We start from the raw sequence: 16018 nt of genomic DNA on the forward strand, positions 1-16018 counted from the left end.
AAAATGACATGTAAAAAACAATTTAAACTAATTCAATATCTTCATAAATACTATTATCAACAAAACTAAGTTATATTTGATCGAAACTTACACCAATACAACACATATGTAAAAATGACAATATTCGAGCTCTGTTTACAAAACAAAGAATTATGAACTCCGTATCTTGCTTATTACTTGATATTTGAGTTTCAAATTTTGACATAGTATTATAAATTTCTATATTTATCAGTATAAACATTAAAAATGGAAAAACAAAATTTGAAAATTTTAAGTCAAATCGGTTAAAGTCCCTTTGATGTACTATTTTTGTGTTTCATATGTAAATAGAATAATGTTGTGTTTTTGTATTTGTAGCATTACATGACCGCATAAGTTTTTATTCTTGTAATCTAATCCGTGTCAGTACAGCATAAAATTAGACGGACGTGACATATATTATCGTATTTATAATAAATCACAAATATGTATTTGAAACAAAAAAATTGATAAAATTTTGATAGTAAAAAACATTGGTTATAGTTTTGTACCTTTCTTACCATAAGAAGTATAACGTTGGAAAATATATAGCATGATATCATGATATACACATTTACTAATGACGTCGTAATCCAACCTTCTATTTTTCAATAGAGAGTTGTAAAGCTCCATGTAGATAATCAAAATCAACAATAACCTCCAAACTTATATCAGTTTGAAAAAGCTCATTTAAAATTTGTTTTTAAAAATATAGTTTCGCGAATATTTAATATGTATTATTTAATCTTAAAAAACAAAACGGCAACTAGACCTTAAATATCGACGCAGCGATATTTTATATTTATCACGTTTTGAACTAATGTATTATTTTAATTTTGCAACGAAGGTTTATAACTTTTTAAATTCTTAAAAAAATAATGATTGTGATTTCATAATAATACATAAGTCCTTGGTATTTTATAACACCAGCAAATCTTTTATCTGTCTTATTTACTCTGAAATAAAAACGTTAACTAGACTTTAAATTTTGACATAGCGATATATCATATTTTCTAATTTTACAACAAGGTTTATAACTTTTTAAATCCTTATCAAAATAATGATTGTAATTACATCATGATATTTAATAAACAGAAGTCCTTGGTATCTTACAACAATGTGATGAAATCTTCTTTGTGGGTTCTGACCACGAGATATATTAATCTTTCTTATATCACATTATGTTAAAGTTCATAATAATGAAAATAAACTGAAATCTTTGTACTTTGATCTCAAATATGATTAAATATATATTCCTTTTTTCCCCATGTGTTTGAGCCCCTGTCCTTAGGTCAAATGTGTCTTAGCCTTTACGTTACAGCAAGTGTGCTCAACCAAAACTACACAAATATGAGTCTGGAACAAATGGTTATGAACAGCCTTTTGATTATTTTATATTGACATAGCAATTCACGAATATATATTGATCTCAAATGGTCAGACTGCATTGATTTGAGACATTGCGATCGACATCTAAACTTCTCACTCCTTACTGTTCTGTTTAATATGTTTGTGAGCTATCTGCCGTTTAAACCTCATTAAGCAGAACGACTGCCTTGGATACACTATTAAATCAGATGACCAGGTATCATCATAATTTGATAAAACCAAACACAAAGAATATTTCAAGGCTGAAGATCGAAGCAACGATAACCAATTTACCAGGGAAGGCACTCTCTAACTGGTTAACTGGTTACCCGGTCAGAACAATGGTAACTGATTACAAAATCAGAAATTGGTTATTCGTTTATGATATAAAAGTTGTATATATTAATTCAATTTCATCAAATATTCAATTTCATGTATCTGTCAGTGAATAGTTATGGTAATGAATGATAACTGTTAAAACAACATGTCTGTTAAGCTTTTATTCAGTTATTAATGATTATAATGATTACTTAAAAACAATATTGAGTACCATTAGTGTATTTTTTTCAATATGTTTTCAGGTATTATTTTAATCAATAATTTTATTAATCAGATAGTACATACATTTGTCTATATTGAACACATGCGTATCATAACTACGATCATACAGGGATGTTTTTTACGCTTTTGTGTCTTCTATGTGCCTGTGTAATTAGTAAATCAGATCACGTTACATCTCTGACTTTACAAAAACATAGGTATTCACAGATTACAAAGCTCAACGAGGCATCACCTTAATGAATAATCACCTTTATGATACAACCTTTATCATATAATACGAAAATCATTGTTAATGGTATTGGATATAAATTAATACTGTTTTGACGCAATATCGTATTGATTTATCATATGGTAACAAAATTGTATGATATTCATATGTTTATTTCATACTGTATTATATAGAATTTAATGTGATTTAATAATTTATAATGTAAACAATATTATGATTATTATATTATATTATACAATGTCGTATCATATGATAAAATATTATATATTACAATATCATATGAAACATTATCATGTATAAAATAGTATATTTTACAATAATACAATATACAATATTGTATTATAATATACTATACAATTATTTAATGCTTGAGCAGTCAATAGACCCGAATATTTTCCCGAGGTGCAGGGAACAGCTCAGTATGATCTATTGCCTGATGCCAACGGCCGAGGGCAATAGATCAAACTGAGCTGTTCCCTGCACCACGGGAAAAAAATCAAGTCTATTGACTGTTCAGGCATTAAATAATTGTTTTATTACCTATTTCCGTCTTTAGTAACTTGTGTTCACATTTATGAGTTACAGGTTTTCATACCATTATGTATTCTGGTCATTATTAATCCATACTTAGATGACACAAAAGATATATTTAAAGAACAATAGTAAAATAAACATAAGAAAGTTATATTTTAATCTTGTAGCAATTAAACTTTTTAGATAGCAGTCTATTGACTGGCGGTCGAATACATGTAGATCACAGTCTATTGACCGGCGGTCGTATAGGTCGCAGTCTATAGACCGGCAGTTCAATAGATCACTTTCAAATTTGTATACACATACAAAATAGACGAAAATATTTAATCTGTAATAAAACAACAAAATCTCTTTGATAAGGTAATAAATTACAATATAATGATACAAAATCATATTATGATGTATTCAAAAAAGTATATCGAGCTGTATCTCGCCTATATTTTCACATGAATTGTCTTTAAAACCTCGAATATTGCTCTTTTATAATCCCCTTTTACCACATTAACTGTTTTTGCAACGAAATCATTACCACTTTTAACATCACGTTTGAAAAAAAAATCGCTGTATATGGTCGCCATGTTAATGAGAAAATCCGAGAAAGTTCGAGTGCAATGTCCAACAAAATGGCAGGCAAATTCAAACTGGCAGTTTAGGCATGTTTAAACACAGGCATATAGTGTATAATGGCAATTTTAAATGATATATAATTGTATTACAGTATTGATTTTGGTACAGACGATGACACTATCCAAAACCCGATTATTGCTCAATATATTAAGACAGTATGGGACTCACGGTTTTTAAACTACTGCGCAACTCCGAATGACGTAAACCAATTCGCGATCGTTGAATATGTTGGCAATCGCAACTTCTCGGGCCTTTTAGGCCGGCTCGGAAAAACACCTCGAATATATCAACATTACCGGATGTTCGAATTTTATTTTTTAAAAAATGGAGTCGCTTCCAATTAAAATAAGTATCGGTTAAACAGCCTTATAAGTCGCTTCTTTGTTATATTTTAGGGTATATCATTTACTTTAATGAAGTCTAGCTTATATCTCAATAGATCATAAAATGTGTTGTATTTATATCAAGTTTTATAAAAAGGGGGGTTGTCATGGACGCCTAGGTAATACATTTCGAGGTGTTTTTCTGAGCCTGTCAAAATTTATTGTGGAAAGGATTTCATAGTTTCTTTTTAAAATAAAACGTAAACATAAATGAAAATAAAAGTTTATTTAACCCAACAATCTTATTTTACGACATAAATATCGTTTGAACGCTGAAAAGACATAAAGGTTGCTAAAGCTCAGAAAAAGGATGGTCTAGTCACATAGTGAAAACGTAGACGCTCTCTTGGGCAGACCAATCACATATTTTGATATTACAGCTGATAATTCTCATCACAGATGGAGGAAGATGACTCGAAGCCAGCAATAAGCGATCTGTCCAGGTTTGACCTACATTCATTGATAGAGTAAAAGTTCGTCAAGACTGAACATTTTTGACACATGTATCTTCAGTTTTTCAGTTTTGGCGAATCTTGCTGAGATTAGAGTAAAAGTAAAATTGGTATGGGCATCATCGAATTTTTCTAATGCTTTGCCGGTGTAATGCATTGGTGCTTGCATGCATTCATTGGTCTCTGCTCATGAATGTGTAAGATACCTATACCTATATAAGTAGGTATCGTACATATTCGTTAGTAAAGACCCAAACACCTGAGGTGTAATTTCATAATAAAAAAAATAATTATAATCATGTATACAAGTTTTTGACAGTATGGTTCAATATACATATCAGAACCCAGTAGACTTCTTAATGTCTTTCATTATTAATAGTAAATCTAAAATATATCAGAATTTGTATCATGTTGTCACATGTTTCAGAAAATCAGATGTTTCGAGTAATCGATTTTCAATGCATGATTTCATTCCAAAATGATGTTAAACCACACATACGAAATCTCCTGTCGTCTCTGTGATAGCCATTAGTCGAATTATGTGGCATCAAGTTTATATTTTAGCTACAAGGAGAAACTGCTATGATGACAACTAACTTTGATTTTGTATCAGTAATTTCAGATGCTATGTCTGAGTGAGGTCAAAAATGATTCAGTTTAGATAAAAATTGTTACCTGACAGCCAATATGTGTGGCGTTAGGTGTTAAACTATTGGAAACCCATGGCGTCAGGAGATGTATTTTAAAATAGGAAGACAGATTGCACACTTTGGGTAATGATATTTGTTATGGTATACACATATTGACAGCAAAATAAATTTCAAATAGGTGTGAAATAGGTGTCAAGTACAATGTTTTTTATTTAAAACTCAACCTCAGATGGTGTTTTTTTTTCCAGTTAAAACAGTGTCTGGAGCTTTTGTGTGACTTTCAGTCTTTTCACAATAATGGCCCCTCAAAATTTACTTTTTACAGCCCCATGTCCGTCTTCATGTAAAAGATTTGCATGTACATATGTATGTATCTGATTGGAGAACAACTAATTTAAAAGTGAAGATTTTAGAAGTCAGTGCCTAATAATAACTATCCATCTTCCAGTAAATATTAATATGTTTGTTACATCTGAGTTAACCTCTGTTTATGTCTTTATAATTTCAAGTAAATATGCATATATTTTTTTTTACTTATCAACTTGGCAACCGATTGGTGTTCCATTTAATTAATTTTCTCTCATTGTGCAAACATTCCTGATTATGTAACTTAATATTACAGATGTTGACCATGAAGAGGTTGTCAACATGTCTGATTGTGGTTGGAAACAGTGGAGGAGTTTGGTGGAATTAGGGATGTATACAGATATGCATTTAAGAGAGCTCGATGGTCGTGGCCATTTTGAAACTGTATTGATCTCCTAAGGAAGAAGAGCTATATATAAAAATATGCTGGTTGGCAGAATAGATAGAGAGTAGGAAGTCATTACAGTTTGTCAGGTATTTGATAAATTACATAAATTACTTTCGATTGGTATCTCTGTGATTGGTTTAATTGTAATGGATTTCAGGGGTATACTCTTTCATATGAACAAATAGAAAAACCCACAAAAAACCCTAACCCCCCCCCCCCCCAAAAAAAAAAAAAATCTTCATTCACTGTGCAAAATAATCCATGAAATTGCATCCCAATGAACCTTTAATGATAGTATGGGAACCAATGTCGCCAATACTCATGTCAGCCAGGTTCAACTCAAAGGGAAGGAAGATCACACTCATTCAGTGTTATGCCCCAATAAATGCAGCAGAGGAGCAGGAGAAGGACGAATTTTACGCTTCACTACAGTCAATGATAGACTGTGCACCTCGCAGAGACATAATAGTTGTGATGGGAGATCTGAATGCCAAAGTTGGAGAGGACAACACCAACAAAGAACTCATCATGGGAAAGCACGGCATTGTCAACATAAATGAAAATGGAGAACTTTTTACAGACTTCTCCAATCTCAATGACCTAGTCATAGGTGGCACCATCTTTCCACATAAGAAGATACATAAAACAACCTGGTCTTCTCCAGATGGAAAGACAGAAAATCAAATAGACCATATTACCATCATGCGAAAATGGAGAAGAAGTTTGCTTGATGTTAGGACAAGACGAGGAGCAGATGCAGCCTCAGATCATCAAATTGTTACAGCTACGCTTAGATTGAAACTCAGAGCATTTAAAGATAAATCAAAAATACCTCACTACAAATTTAATGTCCACCTTCTTAAAAACAAAGAAAAAAATATGAGTTTTACATCGCAGTAAGCAACAAGTTCGATGCACTAGAGGGATTGACAGCAACAACTATTGAGGACCATTGGGTTAAGCTTCAAGACATCTGGAAAACTGCATGCAGTAAAGTTTTAGGAAAGAGAAAGAGGGAGCACAAAGATTGGATAACAGCAGAAATATGGGACAAAGAGTTGAAGCAGAAAATTAACCAGTGTAAAGATGCTCAACAAAAAGAGGAACTGAAAAAAGAATATAGGGAAGCCAACACACAAGTAAAAAAGAATGCTAGAAAAGACAAGAGACAGTTTGTCCACGATATGACTGAAGAGGCAGAGACAGCAGCCAGGCAGAACAACATGAACAAGCTATATGAAATAAGCAGAACTCAGTCAGGAAATAATGTGAACACTAACACCCCAGTAAGAGACAAGCAGGAAAAGATCATCAGTAGTGATATAGGACAAAGAGCTAGATGGGTAGAGCACTTCAAGGAAGTTCTAAATCGGCCACCACCGCCCAGTACTGCAAACATACCAACAATGATGAATGAACTTCAAATCATTACTGGACCCCCATCTAGAGTAGAAATTACCAAAGCAATTAAAACACTGAAAAACGGAAAAGCAGCTGGTCCAGATGACATTCCCCAAGAGGTTCTTAAAGCTACCCCAACAAATTCTGCACAGATGTTACAACCTCTACTACAAAAGATATGGGAAGAAGAAAAAGTTCCAGATGCTTGGAAAACAGGATACCTAGTTAAACTACCAAAGAAAGGTGACCTGTCGCTATGTGAAAATTGGCGAGGTATCATGCTTTTATCCATTGCCAGCAAAGTTCTAACAAGAGTAATCTTGGAAAGAATGAAAGAAGCATTGGACAAGGAACTAAGACCAGAGCAAGCAGGGTTTCGCCAACACAGATCATGCACATACCAATTTGCCACCCTTCGAATCATCATAGAGCAGTCTATTGAGTGACAGTCTCCACTATATTCAACATTTGTGGACTTTGAAAAAGCTTTTTACAGTGTGGATAGGTCAACCATCTGAAAACTAATGGAACATTATGGAATACCACCGAAGAACATTAGCATCATTAGAAACATGTACGACGATGCCTCGTGTCAGATAATCCACAATGGGAAATTAACACATCCATTTAAAGTAGAAACAGGAGTAAGACAGGGCTGCATTCTTTCACCAACAATTTTTTTAATTGTTATTGATAGGATCATGAAGGAAACAACGCAAGGCAACAATACTGGAATCCAATGGACCTTCACCAAACACCTCGATGACCTGGTTTTTGCAGATGACATTGACCTGCTATCCTGCAAACAACAACATGCGCAGGAGAAATTGTCACGCCTCGTAGCAGAAGCAGAAAAGACTGGCCTAAAAATAAACATTAAAAAGACAGAGGTGATGAGAATGAACAACAAACAGAATACAACAATCCAGTTAAATGGAGAGAATACCAGAGAAACCGACAAATTCACCTATCTTGGGAGCACAGTCAGCAAGGACGGGGCGCTGACAACGACGTTAAAGTCGTACCAACAAGGCAAAACATGCATTCAACACCCTCCGTCAAATTTGGAATTCAAAAGCACTCTCCATCAACACAACACTAAAATAAGAATCTTTAATACAAACGTAAAATCAGTCCTGTTGTAACTTGTATGTCTCGGAGACCTGGAAGGTAACATAAACGATCAATAACAATCTCCAGTCTTTTGTCAACAAATGTCTCCGCCATATTCTTAACATCAGATGGCCAAACACCATATCAAACACAAGCCTATGGGAAAATACCAAACAAGATCCCATCCACATTGAAATAAAAAAGAGGAAATGGGGATGGATAGGCCACACTGTACGTAAATCCCCAGAAAACATCAGAAGACAGGCACGGGATTGGAATCCACGGGGAAAGAGGAAGGTGGGAAGACCTAGGCAAACCTGGAGAAGATCACTAGAGTCAGAGGCAAAAGAGGCAGGCTTCCCCTTGGCCCAGTTAAAGAAAGTCGCCCAAAACAGAGTCCGCTTGCGAGGAGTGGTTGCGGCCATATGCTCCCCAAGGAGCGAACAAGGAATAATGTAATGTAATGTAATGAACCCTTAATGAATGATAACAATTCCCAAAAATTATACCTCACAAAATTCAATAATTTGACATCACTGTAAAAGTTAACTGTTATATTCCATATATTGTAAACTGAAATCTATAGTCCCAGAGATTATCACTGTGCCATTTATTTTCATTGATTTTATAATGTTTAATACTATAAGCATGAGTGTGCCAATTGAAAATCTGTCATTTATTAAAAATGGCTGTTTATTAGTCCCCTACCGGTTTTCACCGGAGGGGACTATAGCTTTCCTCTGCGTCCGTCAGTCCGTCTGTCCGTCCGTCTGTCTGTCCCACTTCAGTTTTCCACACTTTTTTTCTTTATGCGTTTGAGGAATAATATGAAATTTGCTGAACAGCTTCAAAATGTCAAACTACAGATCAAGTTAACACCTTTGTAGCGTCTGGTTGACATATTTTCGAGAAAATTAATTTTCTATATTCCAATTTTTTAATGTTCGGGTTCGTTATCGGGCTCGGTGTGTATCAAATAAACGAGGAGAGTATGTTGTCAGTAATAATATCGTGCATTTCTTGGACCATTCCTTTTATTGTTTCTAACAAACAGATAAAATCTGTAAAATAGTGTCAAGAATTGTGTTATAAATTTAATCGACAGGGTTTTATGTATTAATATTACAATCGGGTTCGTTATCGGGTTGGTCTGTTTAGACGGTAAGAAATGATATTCTGCATAACAGTGCATTTTTTTCACAAATTTCTACAAACCGGTAGGGGACGTGTATTGCTTATGCAATACTCTCAGAATGCTTGTTTTATAAGTAAATTCTAAATTATGTATATTTTATGAATGTTTTGTTTGTTATCCTTAGGTAAAGGAATGTACAAGATAAAAGATCGGTATTTCATTTATAATGAGAAATATTAAGGCTTATCTATATTTAATCAAATCGAAAAAAATATAATGAATTGTAGCATTTTGAATAGAAATCTAACAAATTGAATAAACCCTGAATTGTCCCAGCCCTAATATTTATGAACCATAAATTGTCCATCCTAGGAAATCATTGTGTTTGAATGTCACAACAGTTTTTGTTTAGATATTTCTCTATGTATAAGTATTTTAGGTGATGCTATTTCCCATCGTTCAGGTCATTTATCTATGATCAGGACATTTTCTGGAAAAATAGAAAACTTTTCAACAAGATCGAAATCCTGTCGCACATGTACTTTGTCTCTTAATTCCAAATCAACACCTCTTCCACGATTGCAGTATCAACTGGAACGGAACTACGAAGGCCATGGAGAGTGACATGATAGAAGAGATGGGAAAGATGTGAATGATGGATCTGTACTTATAAAGACAATAGTTGTTGATGAAGATAGCACAATAATTTCCAAACTTTGGACAAACATTGACACAAATATTGGTAAAACATTGGATGCTAATCATGTGAAAGAAATCTTAAGGAACCATCTATACTTTGTGAAAAATAACTCAAAACTAACTTTCAACGTCATACAGTATCTCAAAAGATGTTTATACTACATCCTTGCCCAAGGAAAAAGAGGTGTTGCAAGGATTAGCCAAGGATTTGTGCTCTTGTCCGCTTCAATATTTATGTTAGATATGTAATAAATGCTGAAAGGGTTGTTCTTTTGGAGCGATAATTACCAGCTTCATTATTGATGCTAGATTGGTAACACATGTAATAATGTTGAAAGGCTTTTGATTTGGGTGCATTATTTGTATAAGTCTGTTGATTTATTACATACACATGTGAGGAGTTAAATGTGCAGTATAAAGTTGATTAGTATAAAAAAAAAACATACCATCATAGTTATATGGTTGTAATAGTAATGGATGTTGCTCTACCGAATGGCTTGAAATTAAATTCGCCCTTTGTACTTTGCATATTGTGCATGATGTAATGCTGATTTTTATCCTTTTATATGTTTCAGTGTTGAAAAAATAATTATGAGATACATGCAGCAAATCATAAATTAAATATTTATTTGTTTATTCCTATTAGAATTATTTTGTTCCTACATAGTATCTTGTTATAAGGTGCAAATAGTTTAAAAATTTGTACTTTAACAAAAGAATTTCAAGTTAAACAGAGGAAATTTGGGATTTAAATAAATATTGTTGTACTTTTTTGGTGAATTTTATAAAGTACTAGCATTGTAATAAAGATATTATTAATTGACTGAGTGTTTATTGAACAAAAAGTTGGTATTGATTTTTTTATCTACATTAATGTTTAAGTGAAATTGGCGCGAAATTGAAAAAAACAGACCAGAGGAAATTCAGACTGCAATATCTTTTTATCTAAGTCATTTACATATGAGTTTCTCCTTTTCGAGTGAAAGCATAACGTTTGAACATTTAATTTCAGTTCAAAAATAAGACTTTTAATTATATTTAAATATTGACCATTTTGCAATAAAGGTCAACACAAAAAGCAACAAATTAGAACTATGCAGAGGAAATTCGGTTGCAGTCTGTAAAATACTGAGTAGGCTTTGACAAAATATTTTTGTAAAAACTCATTCTTCTGTTAATGTGTTATGCATAGCATATAAGAAAAATGAAATCGAAAAACTGCAAACTATGTAGCATTGCTTCATTTCTGTTGCAAGCGGTGTATTTTAATGAGCTGGAGTATCTCCAACAAGAGTATGTTTGGGTACCGTTACCATAGAAACAAACATATTAACCTTCATTTTTTTTGTTTTATGTTCTGTTCGAGGAAATACAGTGCTAACTGTTGAACCACGTTTTATAATTTTTTAGTTACTTTGGTGTCAGTCCCATACTTCCTTAAGTTGGCATTTTAACTCAAAGATATGTTTACAATAATCGGTATAAAACTGTATAAATGTACAATGCCATGCTGCTTTGAGTGAACCCAATAGCTTAGAGGCATAGTAAATAACACAATAAAACAGTCATAGTAATGTTTTAGGATGAAACAAAATACATGGTTTTTTGTTTTTTTTTATATTTTTGTCCATGCAAATAGTGCATTTTTTCCTTACTACGCAAGTTGTTTTTAGCTCTTTAGAACTAAACTGAAGTTAAAAGTGCTTAGATAGGCTAACTGATGTACAATTTCAAGCCTACATGTTTACCATAAATATACCATTTTTCACATTCTTTCACCTTTTGACCTTATTTTAAAATTCTAAAATTATAAAAAAAAGAAACCTTGACGTCAACATAATTGTGCAGTTTTCATGTTTTACAACAACATCTTAACTGATCAAAATACATTGAAGATCATCAACTGTTTTTTTAAATTATCGCCTTGCCATCAGTATATAAAAGAAAAATTAAAACATTTAATTTCAATTTCAAGATGTAGATATCCAGAATTTAAAACAAAATAAATTTCATACAAACTTTATAAAATGGACAAAAGAACTTAACCTTGCAATAAACAAAGACTACTGACAGAAATAATCTCACAAAAAATCATCAGATTGTTTTTCAACACGTTAATATATATCATTTAATTACACGAGGAAGTGTACCAATTTTAGAAATGCCCAAGTTAAGACTTATCAACAATCAAATGCTTTTTGGAATTAATAAAGGCATGGCAGAGATTTATCTTATTTGCAAACTATAAACGATGAAGTTTTTAAAGTATGTGGGACAAAATCTGCATAACTTGTTTTACAATTAGATTTAGAACCAAATTGTGCAGCAGTAGCGACATTAACGACATTATTTTTATTTATTTATGTTATACGTTGTTAAGATAGAAGTATTCCTTTTAAAGGAACGATCGGCATGTAATATTTGTCAGCTCTGTTAATGAAATGCAAATGCATTACGGTACTTCCAACAAACATAATAGATAAGATATAAAGCAGCGGTTTGTTCATTTCCGAAGTAGCAAGCCAGAAAAAATGCTTTACTTTTAGCAAAATTGTTTTCCTTGTTAATTTACATTAACTCCAGAGACATTTGGATAATTTCTATATCAGTTCTGTTTTATCCTCCTTGTCTTACACAACAACAAATTGACAGAAGCAACTCAACGTGTAACAACACTGTGCAACGAAAAACCAAATTTGTGTGTATCCAACAACAGCTAGAAAAATATACCTAAAATAAAAAAAACCCAGAAAAATGCCAAACTTAAAATTGATTAACAATAGCCCAAATTAAAATTAAACCTTCTCGATTGCCCCCTGGTCGTATAGAAATTGATTGAAATTTTATGTAGCCGGACATGACTTAATACTGCATGTAGGTAAACAATACATACTACTTTAATTATGGATTTGTAAAAGACTTAATACTGCATGGGATTAGACAAGACTTGATGCTGCGTGAAATTTGACACGACTTGATGCTGCATGGAATTGGACAATACTTGATACATAATAAATATAGACAAGTTTTAATACTGCATGTAATCGGATAAGATTTGATACTGCATGTAATTAAACTAGACTTAATATTTAATATATTTGTACAAGACGTGATACTGCATGGGACTGAACACGACTTGATACCATGTAATTTGACAAAGCTTGATAATGCATTGAACTGGACGATACCTGACACTGCAAGGAATTCGACAAGACGTGATACTACATAAAATTGAAAAAAAAACCTTAATACTGAATAGGACAAGAAGCTCGTGGGGCCACATCGCTTACCTGAGCAACAATAGGCGTTTAAAAGATATTGTGCCATATGGTCCATCGGTAGAATACAAAAAAATATATTGTAAAGTACTCGAATTTTACACTTATTTTTGCATACACGTAATCTTTGACATTGTACCTTCATGAAATACTATTTTTTTACCAGAATAAAAAAATCCTACGTAAGATATAAAACTAAACATTTGGAAGGGAAACACTGTTAAGTGTTAAGTTGTTAACTTCCAATTCCCTATATTTTCGTTATACCCCCCTCCCCCCCCCACTTTGTAAAGCGATCAAAATATATGAGAGCATATAGGTACATTTTTTTCACCAACTACTTACTAGTTATTGTATTTAAATAAAATATAATAGTTATTGTTTTTTATTTTAAAAAATCCTACATGTATAGATGTGAAGAAGAAAATTGTACCTCAATGAGCTCAATTCTTCAAATTAAAAACATTCAAAAAATGTATTTGTCTTCTCCATAATAATTAAATGACTGTTATTTACTTCGCGTACAAACCAGGATAGTTTTCCGCTGTGCTATTTTCTTAGGAATAGCGATAATTACTTTATCCCCGCAACAGAAATGTGTCAGAACTATGGAAACTTTTTTATAGATGTCTTTTTTTTTATTTACTCGTGTTTGAAAAACTATCAAAATTGATGTAGATTTCATATTATTTATTGTATAAAGAGGGGGCCCAAGAGAGTAGGAATATCATTCTTTTATTTTGTTTGTACAAGTATTTAACATACTCTAATTCATATAGAATTTCGAATGTTCAACCAATATTTCAGCGTCAATCGTAGAATTATAAGCAAGATACAGAGCTCACAGTTCGCCTAGGTTTGAGTTATATTTTGTTCACATGAGTTTATAACATTCAGCTTAAGATTTTTAACTTGGTATTTCCAATTCAGCATTTAAAATGGAAAAGAAGAATGGCCTAAGATTTTAAATTCTTTTATTCACTCAAGACCAGTTCACTGGTATTTGAGGTTCAAAATCAGTTTATACAAATGTACACAACCACAGTCAAGGATCACAAGTACAGTAGGAGTAATAATGACGAAGAAAGGTTAAGTTTACAATACAATAAGTTGTTAAAGTTGATTTCTGGAAGAACAGAGTTTGAAAATTTTCTTAATAAATATTGACATTTTGTTGTGTTAACCTTTAGTTTTTAAGATCTGTGTACAAACATAGAATTGTGAGCAAATGTCTGTATCTTGCTTATAATTCGAAGCTTAACACTCAAATATGGTTAGTAAATAGAAATTTTAAACAATTAAACACAAGAAACATGCACTATAACAAATATAGAACACACTTTATTTTTTCTAAATGAATCATATATATACATGTATATACCTACATATTTTCGTCAGCGATTTCAAACTCTATTTAAACTGAATAAACTCGAGAAAATGCCGAGCATCTCAACAAAGTCTACTGCATTAATCTACCATTACGCAAAAGATAATGCCGAATTACCGATAGAATGAATTGTATTTCAGTACTTTTTTGATACATCAGATTTTGCTTAATTTGCACAGGTAAACAGTTAACTGTTTGATTTACCGAAGTCTCTGTTTGAATTGATACGTAAAAATCACGAAATACAGACGATAGTTCCCAGGTTACAAAGCATAAATAATGAAAACGAAACGAAAACAGAACAAGCTAACACCAACGTCATGTGTGAAAACTGTCAACGCATTGAAATATATAGCCTCAGATTACTTCACAAAGTCGGCACCAATATATTTTGCATGTTTCAAAAATGTCCCTTCATACGCGAACTGTTGCACAACAAGCAAATTCATCATAGTCAGATCGACCCTTTTTCGTATAATGTCATGGCTGCTTCAAACAATGAACCTCGTTTTAAAAGTATGGAATACGAGTCTTGGTAAAATGGGTATGCAAACCTGGGCCGTGGTAAAATAAAAGCCGGGGCAGATCGGCAATCGTCATTTCCAAATACGCATTATTTTGCAGCAATATTTACAGCGAATACAAATATACTGGTCCATCAAATGTCCTGAAATTTTAATGAGATTGACAGATTAATAGCTGCCAATCTTTTGTTTTGCCCTGGCCAAGTCTTGCCTACCCATTTTACCGGATGCCGAACCCGAAGCTATTAAACTGATTGAAACACTCCTTCCCTTTATTATTAGTTTCGTAATAACTCAGATTTGAAACAGAATTAGCCCTTACATTTTGCAATTTATATTTTCCTTCCCATAAGGATAATTTATGCTAAACTACGTTGAATTGGATTCAGTAGTTCTTGAGAAGAAGATTTTTAAAAATGCACCCCCTTTTTCTACAGTTTCAAGTTTTTCTCCGCTTTGAATACAGATCGGACTTTTATTTGTGCAATTCATATTCGACATCCCATAAGGATGCTTTGTGCCAAATGTGGTTGAAATTAGATAAGCGGTTTTAGAGAAGAAGTTCAAAATGTGAAAAGTTTACAGACGGACAGACAGACGGACGGACGAACATACGGACGGACAGACGGACAGAAGGACGGACAGACGGACGACGGACAAAATGTGATCAGAATAGCTCACTTGAGCTTTCAGCTCAGGTGAGATAATAAAAAAAAAACCTTATTACTGCATAGAATTGAACAACATGTGATACTGCATAGAAGTGGACAAAGACATGCTATTGCATAGAATTGGACAAGACTTGATACTGCATGGAATTGGACAATACTTCATACTGCACGTAGTTATTCAAGATTTAATACTGCATTGAATTGGACAAGCAAGATACTGCGTGAAAATATTCA

At 32.7% G+C, this 16018-nt stretch overlaps 1 protein-coding gene across 5 annotated transcripts in view; it reads right to left on the reverse strand.

Moving 5' to 3' along the window:
• Positions 1 to 16018, reverse strand: part of LOC105323696 (uncharacterized) — a 168328-nt gene that overhangs the window by 74941 nt on the left and 77369 nt on the right. The gene's annotated exons all lie outside the window — the stretch shown is intronic.

Source organism: Magallana gigas, chromosome 9 (assembly GCF_963853765.1).
Source record: "Magallana gigas chromosome 9, xbMagGiga1.1, whole genome shotgun sequence".
NCBI lineage: Eukaryota > Metazoa > Mollusca > Bivalvia > Ostreida > Ostreidae > Magallana > Magallana gigas.